This window comes from Zingiber officinale, chromosome 3A (assembly GCF_018446385.1).
Source record: "Zingiber officinale cultivar Zhangliang chromosome 3A, Zo_v1.1, whole genome shotgun sequence".
Classification (NCBI taxonomy): Eukaryota; Viridiplantae; Streptophyta; class Magnoliopsida; order Zingiberales; family Zingiberaceae; genus Zingiber; species Zingiber officinale.
The window spans coordinates 1251668-1267728 of NC_055990.1; the positions used below are offsets into that span (position 1 = coordinate 1251668).

At 47.1% G+C, this 16061-nt stretch overlaps 2 pseudogenes; both read left to right on the forward strand.

Annotated features, from left to right (window-relative positions):
* The first annotated feature begins 848 nt into the window (after window positions 1–848).
* On the forward strand, window positions 849–3068 carry LOC122050944 (annotated as a pseudogene).
* A 9750-nt stretch (window positions 3069–12818) lies between these two features.
* LOC122050945 lies at window positions 12819–14958 on the forward strand (annotated as a pseudogene).
* Window positions 14959–16061: the final 1103 nt, after the last annotated feature.

Sequence of the window (16061 nt, forward strand, 5' to 3'; positions counted from 1 at the left end):
TGATAGGTTTTACAATTTCATAACGGTTATAATACATCTCGAAGACGGAAGATAAAATGGGTACAAGCAATTATATATGTGTTGATGATGAAGTGGGATATCTGTTTGATAAAAAAAAATCAAAATATGATATATTTTTATGATTTTAAAAAATAAAGGTGAGTTTGACTTATGTCCTTTAAAAAATATATCATGAAATAATATTTTTTTCTCTTTATAAAATTTATCCTTATGAATTCACTAAATGAGTAAATTGTCTTATGGATAATTTTACATAATTTTACACAATTGAGTTGATTAATTGTTGATCTAGTAGTTTGATGGTTTCATAATGTCCTCGGACTGGACTACGGTAAAATATTTAAATTATCAGGTGAATATCTATAATTCGATCCACAGTTAACTGAGTTTAGCAATTAAAGATATAATATAATACACATTCCAAAATTAATTAAATTTATGACTTGACACGATACGTGCAGAACAAGTTTGGAGGACTTAATAAATTTGGCTTAACATGAGGACTTTTTAAAACTTGACAATCACCACTTTTATAATAATTGTAATATAATAAATATAGTTAACTGTTCTTAATTACGTACTATTAATCACACAATTATTTAGTAAATGACTCATTATTTTTCAAATAAATCATCCCATATTCATTGTTTTATCTCTTTCTTTCCTGTTAAATTTTACGAGTATACTTGTAAAATTAATTTTAAATTTACTAGTTCAACAAATGCATTTTTCTTTAAAAAAACAATTTAAAAATAATTTTTAATATTCTAATATTTATATATTTTTAAGATTCTAATTTTTGAAACCATTTTAGTAATTTTGGCCGGGTTGGGACGGCGGCGGCGGCGGCGGCGGCGGCGTAATGAATGGAGACTGGTCGATGTCTGTGGCGGCGGTATGCCCGCTACTACTGCCGTCGTGCATGTCCGCTCTCCGCCTCTGGAGGCATATTCATGTCCCCTCCTCCGCCTCTCCTACCTTGCTCACTCCTCGCCTCTCTGCCCGGCCTCCGGCAACCGGCTTCAAGCCATTCCCCTCTTGCACCCGGAACAAAGCCATTCCCCTCAGTCGTCAGGGAAGGATGTTCGACGCTCGCCAACTGTTCGACAAAACACCCCACAAGGACGTCATCTCCTGGACCTCAATCATCTCCGGCTACATAAGGTGCGGCATGCTCCACGAGGCAAGGGCGCTCTTCGAGCGTGCGGACGCACAGAAGAACGTAGTCACCTGGACCGCCATGCTATCCGGCTACGCTCGGTCGAAGCTTATCAGGGAAGCTGAGGAGCTCTTTGAACGCATGCCCGAGAAGAATTGTATTTCTTGGAACACCATGCTCGCCTGCTATGCTGAGAAAGGCCAGCTCGATGAGGCCTTCCATCTGTTCACGAGAATGCCGGATCGGAATGTGGTGTCCTGGAATACGATCATGATTGCTATGGCTCAATCTGGTCGCTTAGATGAAGCATATCGGCTGTTTGACCAAATGCCCGAGAGGGATGTGATATCGTGGATTTCAATGATTGCAGCCTTATCGCACAATGAGAGGGTTGATGAAGCTCGAGCTCTGTTTGATAGAATGCCGGAGAGAAATGTGGTTTCCTGGAATGCCATGATATCAGGTTATGTCCAAAATCTCGGACTTGATCAAGCTTTGGAGCTGTTTGTAAAGATGCCTGAGAGGGACATAGTTTCATGGAATACAATGATTACTGGGTTTATAAAGAATAAATATTTGAGCAGGGCACGAGTTTTATTCGCGGAGATGAAAGAGAAGAATGTGGTCAGTGGTCACTTGGACTGCTATGATCACAGGATGCATTGAAGATCAACAGAATGAGATGGCTTTAAAGATGTTCTTAGAGATGCTAATGGCTGGTGTCAAGCCAAACCAAGTAATATTTGTCAATGTTTTGGCTGCAGCAAGCAATTTAGCAGCATTTGCGGAAGGACAGCAAATCCATCAGATTGTTAGCAAAACATTTTCCCAGTTTGATCCTTCTGTTAATTCTGCTCTCGTGAATGTGTACTCCAAGTGCGGTGAGATTGCTGTAGTTAGAAAATTGTTTGAGTTGCTGGGTCAAAAGGATTTGGTATGTTGGAACGGAATGATTGCGGCATATGCTCATCATGGGAATGGCCAAGAAACACTGAACCTATTCAAAAATATGCACCTGCATGGATTCAAGCCTAACGATGTTACGTATGTGGGATTGCTCTCAGCATGCAGCCACTCTGGTTTGTTCGATGCGGGGCTTAATCTTTTCAACTGCATGATGAATGATCCATCAATTGAGGTGCGAGAAGATCATTATGCTTCCTTAGTCGACCTATGTGGTCGAGCAGGGCGACTTAAGGAAGCTTCGAGTTTCATCAAAGGGCTAAATATTAGCCCTGCATCACCCTCTATCTGGGGGGCGCTTCTTGGAGGCTGTAACATTCATGGGGATGTTAAAATTGGGAATTTAGCAGCTAAGAAGCTCATGGAAGCAGAGCCCAACAATGCCGGATCTTACATGTTGTTGTCGAACATCTATGCTTCGAAGGGCAGATGGAATGAGGCAGCAAAAATTAGGTTAAGGATGAAGGACTTAAGAAGCAACCAGGTTGTAGCTGGATTGCGGTCGGAAACAGAGTTCATGTTTTCATGGTACGCGATAAGTCTTACAGCGAGTCTGAGAAGATCAACACATTGTTGCATGATCTTCATAATAAAATGCGGCAAAAAAAAAAAGATATGTTAATGCTCTGGATCTTATTTCAGTTGAAGATATAGTAAGTTATTCTTCCTTTTAGAATAAATAGGTCTGAAGTTAACTGTTGTATGCAAATATGAACTACTTCTAGTTATTTCAGACAAATATATGTAGTAGTAGTCAGAAGGATAAGTGCGATTCAGAATAATATGAGAACAAGAAAGCAGCGGTATTATCACAATGACAATCAAATCCTAGCAAAGATCGCGAGAGCCCAGAGGAGTAGAGCCAAACCCGAGAACACGTTACTCGCCGTGCATGCTCCACTCTGTACAATCCTATTAATTGTCAAAGTTTTGATTCAAAAATGGTGGCGCATCAATGTAGTATAAGCATCTATTGAGATTGGGTGTGAGAAGGTTTATTAATTAAAGGAAAGAGAAGGAAGGGAAAGAAAGGAGAAGTAAAGTATTTATGTTTACCTTATTTGGGATGATGTACCTTATTTGAGAGGAAAGGGAAGTTCAATATATAAGTTATATAATTACCATCCATCCGATTGAGGTTTAAGAAAGTTTAATTAAACTATTTATTTTAAGTTAGAATGATTTGAATTAATTCATTATTTAAAAAAAATTAAAATTATAGTTTTAACTATGTCAAACACTTATTCCTTATTTGACGAAGCTCTTATTTCCTTGCTAGCATACTCACCACTGCTGTTTTATTATCATCGATTTGCGTGTCCCCTTCACAAGCCGTTGGCATTTGCGTCATCTCCTTCATTATTTGCTATCCACCCACGATCAATGATGGACACTGTCCGTGGTTCCACTGTTTCGTAGTCGTCATCAGCACCATTACGAGTTCGTGCATCCCCTTTGCAAGCCGCTGGCATCGGCGTCGCCTTAGTTGTCGTCTCCGCCATTGCGGGTTCGTGCATCACCTTTGCAAGCTGTTGCCATCGGCGTCACCTCCTCCACTGTAGTCGACGTCGCCTCCTCCACTGTAGTCGGCGTCAACATCATCACCCTTGCGACCCACTAAAGAAGGTCGGGGCTGACGTTGTCGAGACAGGGATAGAATTGGAATATTTTTTTTGGATTTCCATTCTCCTTCTTTATACTTTGATTTGGGATGTAAGAAATTTGACGTCTTTTCCTAGGTTAACGTTGATCCTTCCTTTCCCATCACCTCCTTAACACACTCCTTCCTAAATGAGGTTAAAAGTTCCCCTTCCCCTACTTTACCCCATCCCTCACCTCCTCCCAAACAAAGGGTAAATATAGACACCGACGTACCATTTGATTAGCAACGACACTCGGCCCGGGAGAGGCAGCCTTGGTCAGTGATGCGACAAGCGAGGCTGGGGAACTAGGAATGAGAGCAACGACTCTCTTTCCCTTCTTCTTCTTCTTCTTCTTGCTCACCGTGGGGGTAGGTGTGTTTGACGGCATTGATGACACTGTGGTGAGGATTGGAGTTGAGGGGATAATGAGGGTAGCAACCGATGACACCATAGTGGGGCGGCGGCGGCGATAGTTACGAGCATAATGGGAGGAGTTGTTGCCGAGGCAGAAACCAGAGGTGTAACGTCGATGGCGACGGCGGAGGGAGCAGCCACCGGAATGGGTGAGGGATGAATGGGCACAGGAGCAGGAGGGTGCAACCGTCGGAGACTGGGCATTGGCAGAGACGGCAGCAACAACACATAGGAGGAGCGAGAGACATGTAGTGGCTCGATGGCGATCCATCATCATACATAAGAACAAGCATAGGAGAAGTGGTTGGATGAAAGGGAGCGTGAGCTATGTATATATGCAGTAATAGGAGCAACATGGTTGTTGTTGGAGCAATATATGTGACTCTAGGTTTTTCGATATTTGGGTAAATATTTAAATTATGTTTATTGTTGTATTTGATATGCATTGTGAGTATGCAGGATGCATGTACAACAAAGAAAGTCCAAGTGTGATCTTGACAAAAGTAAAAGTCCAAGTGGAATCTTTGCAAAAGGAAAAGTCCAAGGGTGAGTCTTGGCGGTGTAAGTCCAAGCATGTAGTCTTGGCAACGTAAGTCCAAGTGTGACTTAGCGAGGTTGGAAGTCCCGGAGCGTAGCTCTTGGTAATGAAAGATCCAACAACAAGGACAAGGACGATAAAAGCTCCTGAATGCAAAACATGAAGGATAGGGAGACATATGAGGGGCGCAAGGATGATGGAGGAGGTTAGAAGGTAAGGTTGAGAGTTGTGCGGGTGATGACGAGTATTGTGAGTGTACTGGGGGAAAAACTCTAGTTTAGGGTTTACAAGTCGACTAGTGCATATACCAGTCGACTGGTGGTTGATAAACAGTAAGCTGGGAGGCTACTGTTTGCTCAACAGTCGACTAGTATGATGATTAGTCGACTTGTAGCTAGCCATTAGAATGTAACGACCATATTTTTTTTTATTTTTTTTATCAAAAAAGATATCTCACCTCATCAGAAATTGAGTAATTATATATGTATTTATGATGAAGTGAGATATTTTTTTGATAAAAAAAATAAAAAATGATATATTTTCATGATTTTAAAAAATAGAGGTGAGTTTGACTTATGTCCTTTGATCCGGTGGTAAGAACAGGGGACCCTCGTTCTGGAGAGTCAACGCCACGTGGAAGTCAAAGGGCCAAGTGGCCGATCGGAGAGGTGTGGGTCGAACGCCCGGCCGGCTGACCGATGTCTAACTGATGGCAAAAGGCGCCCCAGCAGGAAGCTAGGCCCCGGCGCTCATGGTACAGGATCGTAAGACCGAGCGGAGGGCACGCTCGGCCGAAACATGAGGTAGCATACTGCTAACAGTCTCCACAAAGCACATCACCGAGAATCTTCCACGTAGACCACCATATGTGTCCGGCCGGACGTAAGGCAGAGGCTAGCCGGCCGGACACTCGGAGCGCAGGCCAGCCGGACGCCAGGCCGGAAGCAAAGGGGAAAAGGACAAGGGACATCTTTTTCTGACAGCGGGTATGTTACACGTTTAGGCCATACTCCAAATCTTACGACAGGGGATTCCGCTGTCCCATCGAACACATACTTGGACTGTAGCAGTATAGGGTCAGGTAAGCACACTGACAGGCCCTTACTGGGGTATGGGCTGAGGACACGTGTACACCTCAGTATGTGTGCACCCGCTTCTCCCCAGCCCTATATAAAGGCCCGCATCCTTCGCCGGAGGTACGCATTCTACGATCCTTGGAGCCACTTTCTTGTTGAGCTTTGCCTGACTTGAGCGTCGGAGGGTCGTCGCCGGGAACCCCTTCCCGGCCCGGCTTCCTTGCAGGTTCGCCGGAGGACCGTACGACCGGTCGGAGATCCACGTCAGCGACTCGGAAAGCGCCACGTGCCCAGCGTCCGTTGATTCAGCTTTCGGACAGGATCAATTTGGCGCCGTCTGTGGGAACGCTCCTGCATCCGAGCGCAAGCAATGGACGAAGCTGGACGACAACACACGGTGACGCTTTCCACGGAGGAACTCGACGCTCTAATCAAGTTGAGGGCCGCCAAGCTTGTGGAGCAAAAACAGAAGGTACCAGCCGAGCGACCGGAGCAGCAAGCAACGTCAGCATCTGGTGGCCGAGCGGAAGCACCACAGGCCACCGCTGCATTCCATCGGGCCCTATTCCGCACCCCTGAAGCCGCAGCAACTGATCGAGATCGAGGATCTTCTTCGGATGAAATGCCTAGACGAGACGACAGAAAAGGGAAAGCCCCCCGAGCGGACGCATCGCCCGAGCGGATTAATCGTCAATTTTCAGAGGCTATTCTACGAGACCCTCTGCCCAAGCACTACGTGCCTCCGACGATCGGCGAGTACAATGGAACCAGCGACCCGGATGATCATTTGGGTAAATTTGATAACACTGCAACCCTGCATCAATACACAGATGGGATGAAGTGTCGAGTTTTCCTCACCACCCTCTCTGGATCGGCTCAACGGTAGTTTCAGAGGTTGCCGGACGGATCTATCACAAGCTTCAAAGACTTCTGTATGGCATTCCTCCACCACTTCGCAAGCAGTCGGCGCTATCAAAAAACCAGTGTTAGTCTGTTTGCCATCAAACAGGAAGCCCGCGAATCGCTCCGAGCCTACATCCAGCGGTTCAACAGAATGGCCATGGACATTCCAACGGCCACCTCGGAGACCATGATGAATGCCTTCACACAAGGCCTCGTGGATGGGGATTTCTTCCGATCACTCATTCGGAAGCCGCCCCGAGACTACGACCACATGTTACACCGGGCTAACGAATACATTAACGTGGAGGAAGCGCAAGCGGCCCGGAAAAAAGAAACTCCTGCCGAGCGGGCTCCTCCTGCCGAACGGAAGCCACACGCTGCTCATCAGCCACCCAGAGGACCACGGGCCGAAGCAATTCGTGCTCATCCTAGACCTCAGGTCCAAGAAGTAGCAGCCGAGCGGCCCAGGACAAAGAAGAGATGGACCCCGATGTTCTGCTCCTTCCACCGGACGGACACGCATAACACCAGGGATTGCCGCAGTCTTCCTCTAATCGCCCACCCCGAAATATCGAGAGATGAGCCGGCGTCTATAAATCATCCGAGCGGAAGACCGTCGAGCTTCGACGTTAAATATCGAGAGATGAGCCGGCGTCTATAAATCATCCGAGCAGAAGACCGTCGAGCTCCGACGTTAAATATCGAGAGACGAGCCGGCGTCTATAAACCCTCCGAGCGGAAGACCGTCGAGCTCCGACGTTAAATATCGAAAGACGAGCCGACGTCTATAAACCCTCCGAGCGGAAGGCCGTCGAGGTCCGACGTTAAATATCGAGAGACGAGCCGGCGTCTATAAACCCGTCGAGCGGAAGACCGTCGAGCTTCGACGTTATATATCGAGAGACGAGCCGGCGTCTATAAACCCGCCGAGCGGAAGACCGTCGAGCTTCGACGTTAAATATCGAGAGACAAGCCGACGTCTATAAACCCCCCGAGCGGAAGACCGTCGAGCTCCGACGTTAAATATCGAGAGACGAGCCGGCGTCTATAAACCCTCCGAGCGGAAGACCGTCGAGCTCCGACGTTAAATATCGAGAGACGAGCAGGCGTCTATAAACCCGCCGAGCGGAAGACCGTCGAGCTCCGACGTTAAATATCGAGAGGCAATCCGGCGTCTATAAATCATCCGAGCGAAAGACCGTCGAGCTCCGACGTTAAATATCGAGAGACGAGCCGGCGTCTATAAACCCTCCGAGCGGAAGACCGTTAAGCTCCGACGTTAAATATCGAGAGACGAGCCGGCGTCTATAAACCCGCCGAGCGGAAGACCGTCGAGCTTCGACGTTAAATATCGAGAGACAAGCCGGCGTCTATAAATCATCCGAGTGGAAGACCGTCGAGCTCCGACGTTAAATATCGAGAGACGAGCCGGCGTCTATAAATCATCCGAGCGGAAGACCGTCGAGCTCCGACGTTAAATATCGAGAGACGAGCCGACGTCTATAAACCCTTCGAGCGGAAGACCGTCGAACTCTGACGTTAAATATCGAGAGACGAGCCGGCGTCTATAAATTTTCGGAGCGGAAGAAGGAAATAAAAAAGGACTGCAAGTGTCCGAGAAACTCGCCGTCAATATCGTTCGACCGACTCTACGTCCTGCTCGGCTCAGAGCCCAAAGGTACTTGTCAGCTTTTAGCGAGCGATCTCTGCTATCAGAGCGGAATGTTACGCATTCAAAATATTTAGCCGGGCGGAAGGGCAACGCCAAGTACTTCGCAAAAATCTCTTTCGAATGTCAGAGGTGTGATAATAGGCGAGCGGACAACACACATATTAACTAGCACAAGGACAAAATACGCGAAAGGAAAACATTACATTAAAATTAAAACTTTAGGCCGGGCGGCCTAAGTACAAAAAGGGATATTTTTTGGCCTAGCGGCCTAACTACATATACAGACGTCTACTCAATGTAATCATAAATGTCCTTGGGGATGTTGTCCAGGAGCGCACTTGATCGCCGGCCGGAATAGTAGTGGACTCCGGAAGAAGACCTTTAGACTTCAGATACGTGGTGGTGGCGGTTATAGCCAAGTCGAAGGCTGTGTACATCCGCTCGCAGATTTCTTCGAGAATTCAGGCGAGCGAATGTAGCTCTGTCTTAGGGCAGCGACCCGACTCGGCTCGGCCTCTTGATATTCTTTAAGAGCCGCCTAGGAGGCAGTAAGGGCCTCATTCAGATTTTGAAGTTTCTCCGCGTCGGCCGAGCGGCCCGCCTTCTCTCTATCAAGCTGCTCCGTCAGCTCTTTTACCTTCAACTCCAGGCCCCGAGCCTCCACGTTCTTCTTCTCCAAGTCGGAAATGACCGTGTTTTTTCGAGTGGTGGCCAAGGTTATTTTTGTGTCGAGCGACTTGACTTGTCGCTCGGACTCGGCCAAGGCATGGGCCTGATCGGTCGTCTTTTTCTACTCGGCCGCCAACAAATCTTGAGCTTTCTTCAGCTCCTTTTGCAGCTCGGCATACGAGGGGCCTTGAGAGTCGGACGGGCCGCTAACCGCCTTCAGTTGTCTTAATTCCTCGTCCACCATCGCCAGGCGGTTGGAGACAGCTATCTCTTCCACCCATCTCTGGCGAGAGAATTAGAAGTTGTTAGTGGCCGAGCGGAGATAATTCATACCAAACACTGAAGAAAACAAACTTACCCCCGTGACCTCCTGCATATGGCTATTGGCCAAATTTCGAAGGGGGATCAGCGCGACGCGCGCCTAAGCATCAGCCCACATCTCAGCTAGGGGCCCCTTCAAGGTGATGGTGTGCTCGGGCACGGTTGGACGATCGGCCTCTGGAAGCAGCTCTTCAGTCGGGAGATGAAGAGAGACTCGTACAGTGCGGCCATGACCGGGGGTCGTCCGACCGGCGGTCGGAAGAGGATCAGAAGCCGGCGCCGAAAACTGAGAATGAATGGTTGAGCGCTTGACTGGTTGACGAGCGGGCGGAAGGGTGCTGACCGGAATAGCTTCAATAGGGGCCTCCGGCTCGTCCCATTCCAAAGGAGTCCGATCAGACGAAATAGCTTCGACTTCTGGCGCCTTGCCGCAAACATGTGCAGTAGCTCGGGCGGACGGTTGAACGGCAGAGGTAGCCGAGCGGAGTGGAGTTTCCACTCGGTGCCTCTTCGAGGCGGGTTGTCCCTCTTCCCGAGCGAAACCTTCTTCTTGGACAGTTTGTCCTCCGCTGGGAGTGGCTCCGCTGGCCACATGCTGTTGAGAAGCCTGAGCGGCCGACTCTGCATGAGTCCCGCTCTCCCCTTCATGCGAGCCGACCGGCTGGATGCCGAGCGCCTCCATCTCCTTTGCTGCCGCGGCTTCGAGCGCCGCCGCCTTTCTCTTCAAAATGTCGGTCATTACCGACTCCATGACGATGTCCGCTGCAAAGGAAAGGAGAAAAATCAGTTAGCAATCAAAGCAAACGCCCAAGTAAAATTCTTACCGAAGCCGGTCGGAAGAGGAGTCCGTATGGGACTCAGACCGAAGATGTACATCACTCCTTCGTGAAGAAGCTTATTGATGTCGAGCCGTAGACCGGCTAGCATGTTTGCAGCATGGAGGTAGTCCGGTCGGGTCTTGAATTTCTTCAACTCAGGAGTGGGGGGTAGGTCGACCTGCCACTTGGTCCGGAAATTGGCCTGCTCGGGCATACGGATATAGAAAAAATACTTCTTCCAATGTTTATTGGAAGAAGGCAGTTTGTTAAAGAAGACTAAGCCGGGCCGAGCTTGAAACATGAAGGTACCCGGCTCGGATTGCTTGGGGTAATAGAAATAAAAAAAGACATCCAGTCGGAGGGGGATGTTGTGGATTTTGAACAAAACAACAACTCCGCAGAGAAGGCGAAAAGTGTTGGGTACTAGACTGTCGAGCGGAACACCGAAAAAGTTACAAATATCGATAATGAAAGGATGTACAGGGAAACGCAGACCAGCGGTAAACTGGTCGCGGAAGACACAGAAGGCTCCGCGCGGCGGCTTGTGCGGTCGAGCGGAGGGACCGGCCAAAAGAAGTTCAAAATCATCGAGGATTTCAAAATTGTCTGTTAGAACATCAAAATCACGCTGGTCGAATCGGGACTGCATGGTGGTGTACCATGGGCCGAGGGACTGGTCTTCAGGATGAGAAGAACTAGCCATGATCCGAGCGGAAGGAATAAAAAAGGCGGAAAGGTAGAAGAAAGGCGGCAACAATCGAAAAAAGGCCCCAAGGATTGAAACTGGGGAAAGAAATACGGAGGAAACACCGGAAATAAGGAAGAAAAGATATAGATCCTTACTGCGAGGAAAAGGATCAAGGAAGAGGCGCCGGAGAGCGTCGGAGAGCAGGAATGGAATCGCCGGAGCACCGAAACACCAGGGACGAAGGTAGAGATCGTGAAAGCAAATGAGGGGGATAGGAGAGAATGAAGATTTTATAGGGTGGAGGCCGGGCGGCCTCCACCGTTGGATCCAGGTCACGGAAATCAAAGCGTGCATCGCACCGTCCATTTCGAACCGCTTCGATCCCATCAAAGCACCACGCCGTCGCCGCCGTACGATGACGACAGTGCGCCACGTGGCAGTCAGCCATTCGAAGCATTTAATGAGCGCATGCTCAGCCTTAATGTCGAAGATTGGCGTAGATTACGAGGAGGTCCAAGGAATGTGGCTGTTGAATAACCTTAAGGCCATCCCTGTGGTAGGCCGAGCGGAGGACAATGGCACGAAGGCGCCGCCCGGCTAGACTTGCAATCCAGTCAGTCGGACTAATCGCCTCCTTCGACTAGACTTGAAGGGGAGGCAAGTGATCCGGCGGTAAGAACAGGGGACCCTCGTTCTGGGGAGTCAACGTCATGTGGAAGTCAAAGGGCCAAGTGGCCGACCGGAGAGGTGTGGGTCGAACGCCCGACCGGCTGACCGGTGTCTAACTGATGGCAAAAGGCGCCCCAGCAGGAAGCTGGGCCCCACCGCTCATGGTATAGGATCGTAAGGCCGAGCGGAGGGCACGCTCGGCCGAAACATGAGATAGCATACTGCTAACAGTTTCCACAAAGCACATCACCGAGAATCTTCCAAGTAGACCATCATATGTGTCCGGCCGGACGTAAGGCAGAGGCTAGCCGCCCGAACGCTCGGAGCACAGGCCGGCCGGACGCCAGGCCGGCCGGACACCAGGCCGGCCGGACGCCAGGCCGAAAGCAAAGGGGAAAAGGACAAGGGACATCTTTTTCTGACAGCGGGTATGTTCCACGTTTAGGCCATACTCCAAATCTTACGATAGGGGATTCCGCTGTCCCATCGAAGACATGCTTGGACTGTAGCAGTATGGGATCAGGTAAGCTCACTGACAGGCCCTTACTGGGGTATGGGCTGAGGACACGTGTACGCCTCGGTATGTGTGCACCCGCTTCTCCCCAACCCTATAAAAAGGTCCTCATCCTTCGCCGGAGGTACGCATTCTACGATCCTTGGAGCCACTTTCTTATTGAGCTTTGCCTGACTTGAGCGTTGGAGGGTCGTCGTCGGGAACCCCTTCCCGGCCCGGCTTCCTTGCAGGTTCGCCGGAAGACCATACGACCGGTCAGAGATCCACGTCAGCGACTCGGAAAGCGCCACGTACCCTGCGTCCGCTGATTCAGCTTTCGGACAGGATCATCCTTTAAAAAATATATCATCAAATAATATTTTTTTTCTCTCTTTATAAAATTCATCCTTCTAAATTCAATAAACGAGTAAGTTGTCTTATGGATAATTTTGCACAGTTGAGTTGATTAGTTGTTGATCTAGTGGCTTGAAGGCTTGACACAATACATGTAGAATAAGTTTGGAGGACTTAGTAAATTTGACTTAACATTAGGAATTTATTAAAACTTGACAATCGCCACTTTTTATAATAATTATATATATATATAGTTAAGTTAATTAGTTAATTTAATAAATATAGTTAATTGTTCTTAATTACTTACTATTAATCACACAATTATCTGAATTTTGATATTGCATTTTCATATCAATCAAAACATAAATATTTAGTAAATGACTCATTATTTTTCAAATAAATCATCCCATATCCATTGTTATATCTCTTTATTTCCTGTTAAATTTTACGAGTATACTTGTAAAATTAATTTTAAATTTGCTAGTTCAACAAATACATTTTTCTTTAAAAAATAATTTAAAAATAATTTGTAATATTCTAATATTTATATATTTTTTAGATTCTAATTTTTGAAGCTATTTTAGTAATTTTCAATGATATTAGTGGCCGGGTTGGGGCGGCGGCGGCGCAATGAATGGAGACTGGTCGATGTCTGTGGCGGCGGTATGCCCGCTACTACTGCCGTCGTGCATGTCTGCTCTCCGCCTCTGGAGACATATTCATGTCCCCTCCTCCGCCTTGTTCGGCCGCCGCAGCCTCTCCTGCCTTGCTCACTCCTCGCCTCTCTGCCCGGCCTCCGGCAACCGGCTTCAAGCCATTCCCCACAAGGACGTCAACGAAGCCGAAGAGCTCTTTGAACGCATGCCCGAGAAGAATTGTATTTCTTGGAACACCATGCTCGCCTTCTATGCTGAGAAAGGCCAGCTCGATGAGGCCTTCCATCTGTTCACGAGCATGCAGGATCGGAAAGTCGTGTCCTGGAATACGATCATGATTGCTATGGCTCAATCTGGTCGCTTAGATGAAGCATATCGGCTGTTTGACCAAATGCCCGAGAGGGATGTGATATCGTGGACTTCAATGATTGCAGCCTTATCGCACAATTTGATAGAATGCCGGAGAGAAATGTGGTTTCTGGAATGCCATGATATCAGGTTATGTCCAAAATCTCAGACTTGATCAAGCTCTGGAGCTGTTTGTAAAGATGCCCGAGAGGGACATAGTTTCGTGGAATACAATGATTACTGGGTTTATAAAGAATAAAGATTTGAGCAGGGCACCAGGTTTATTCGAGGAGATGAAAGAGAAGAATGTGGTCACTTGGACTGCTATGATCACAGGATGCATCGAAGATCAACAGAATGAGATGGCTTTAAAGATGTCCTTAGAAATGCTAATGGCTGGTGTCAAGCCAAACCAAGCAACATTTGCCAATGTTTTGGCTGCAGCAAGCAATTTAGCAGCATTTGCAGAAGGACAGCAAATCCATCAGATTGTTAGTAAAACCATTTCTCAGTTTGATCCTTCTGTTAATTCTGCTCTCATGATTGTGTACTCCAAGTGCGGTGAGATTGCTATAGCTAGAAAATTGTTTGAGTTGCCGGGTCAAAAGGATTTGGTGTGTTGGAACGGAATGATTGCAGCATATGCTCATCATGGGAATGGCCAAGAAGCACTGAACCTATTCAAAAATATGCACCTGCATGGATTCAAGCCTAACGATGTTACGTATGTGGGATTGCTCTCAGCATGTAGCCACTCTAGTTTGTTTGATGAGGGGCTTAATCTTTTCAAGTGCGTGATGAATGATCCATCAATTCAGGTGCGAGAAGATCATTATGCTTCCTTAGTAGACCTATGTGGTCGAGCAGGTCGACTTAAGGAAGCTTCAAGTTTCATTAAAGGGCCAAATATTAGCCCTTCATCACCCCCTGTCTGGGGGGCGCTTCTTGGAGGCTGTAACGTCCATGGGGATATTAAAATTGGGAATTTAGCAACTAAGATGCTCATGGAAGCAGAGCCCAACAATACCGGATCTTACATGTTGTTGTCGAACATCTATGCTTCGAAGGGTAGATGGAATGCAATAAAAATTAGGTTAAGGATGAAGGATAAAGGACTTAGGAAGCAACCAGGTTGTAGCTGGATTGAGGTTAGAAACAGAGTTCATGTTTGCATGGTACGGGATAAGTCTCACAGCGAATCTGAGAAGATCAACGCATTGTTGCATGATCTCCATAATAAAATGCAGAAAAGAGGATATGTGAATGCTCTGGATCTTATTTCAGTTGAAGATGAAGTAAGTTATTCTTCCTTTTAGAATAAATAGGTCTGAAGTTGGTGTATGCAAATATGAACTACTTCTAGTTATTCAGACAAATATGTGTAGTAGTAGTCAGAAAGATAAGTGCGAATAAGAATAATGTGAGAACAAGAAAGCAGCGGTAATATCACAATGACAATCAAATCCTAGCAAAGATCGCGAGAGTCCAGAGGAATAGAATCAAGCCCGAGAATACGTTATACGTTACTCGCCATGCATGCTCCACTCTGTACAATCGAATTAATTACCAAAGTTTTGATTCAAAAATGATGACTAGCCAAAGGAAGAGCCGGAACGTTCACTGACTAAAGGGAAGAGAAGAACGAGAAAGTAAAGTATTTAGATTCACTTTATTTTGGATGGAGGGATTGTTAATTAACAAACATGTATACTTGGTTTGAGAGGAAAGGGAAGAGAAGAGAAGGAAGGTTAGATATATAAAATTATATAATTATTATCAATTCAATTGAGGTTTAAGAAGATTTAATTAAACTATTTATTTTAAGTTAGAATGATTTGAATTAATTAATTATTAAAAATTTAAAAGTATAGTTTTAACTATGTCGTTCCCTTATTCCTTGATCGGTGAAGCTCCTGTTTCCTCACCAGCATACTCACCACTGCTACTCTGTTATCGTCAATTTGTGCATCCCCTCCACAAGTTGTTGGTGTCCGCGTCACCTCCTTCATTGTTTGTTGCCCACCCATGATCAATGATTGGTGCTGTCTGTGGTTCCACTACTCCGTAGTCATCGTGATTCGTCGTTGCCACTGTGGGTTCGTGCATCGCCTCTACAAGCCGTTGGTGTCGGCGTCGCCGCCTCCACTGTAGTCGGCGTCCATGTCATCACCCTTGCGACCTACTAAAGGCAAGGTTGGCGTCGACCCTGTTGAGATAGGGATAAAATTAGAATAATTTTTTTTTTGGATTTTCATTCCCCTTCCTAACACTCTGATTTGGGGTGTAAGAAATTCAGCATATTTCTTAGGTTAACACTTACCCTTCCTTTCCCTCCACCTCCTTAACACAATCATTCTCAAACGCGGTTACAAGTTCCCCTTCCTCTACTTTGACCCTTCCCTCTCCATCCCTCACTTCCTCCCAAACAGAGGGTAAATATAGACACTGGCATACCATTTCATCAGAGGCGACACTCGGCCCAGGAGAAGCAACCTTGGTCGGTGATGCGGCGAGCGAGGCTGGGAAACTAGGAATAGGAGCAAGGACTCTCTTTCCCTTCTTCTTCTTGCTTGCCATGCGGGTAGGGGTGTCTGACGGCATTGATGGTTCTGCGGTCGGGATTAGAGTCAAGGGGATAACGGGGGCAGCAGTCGAC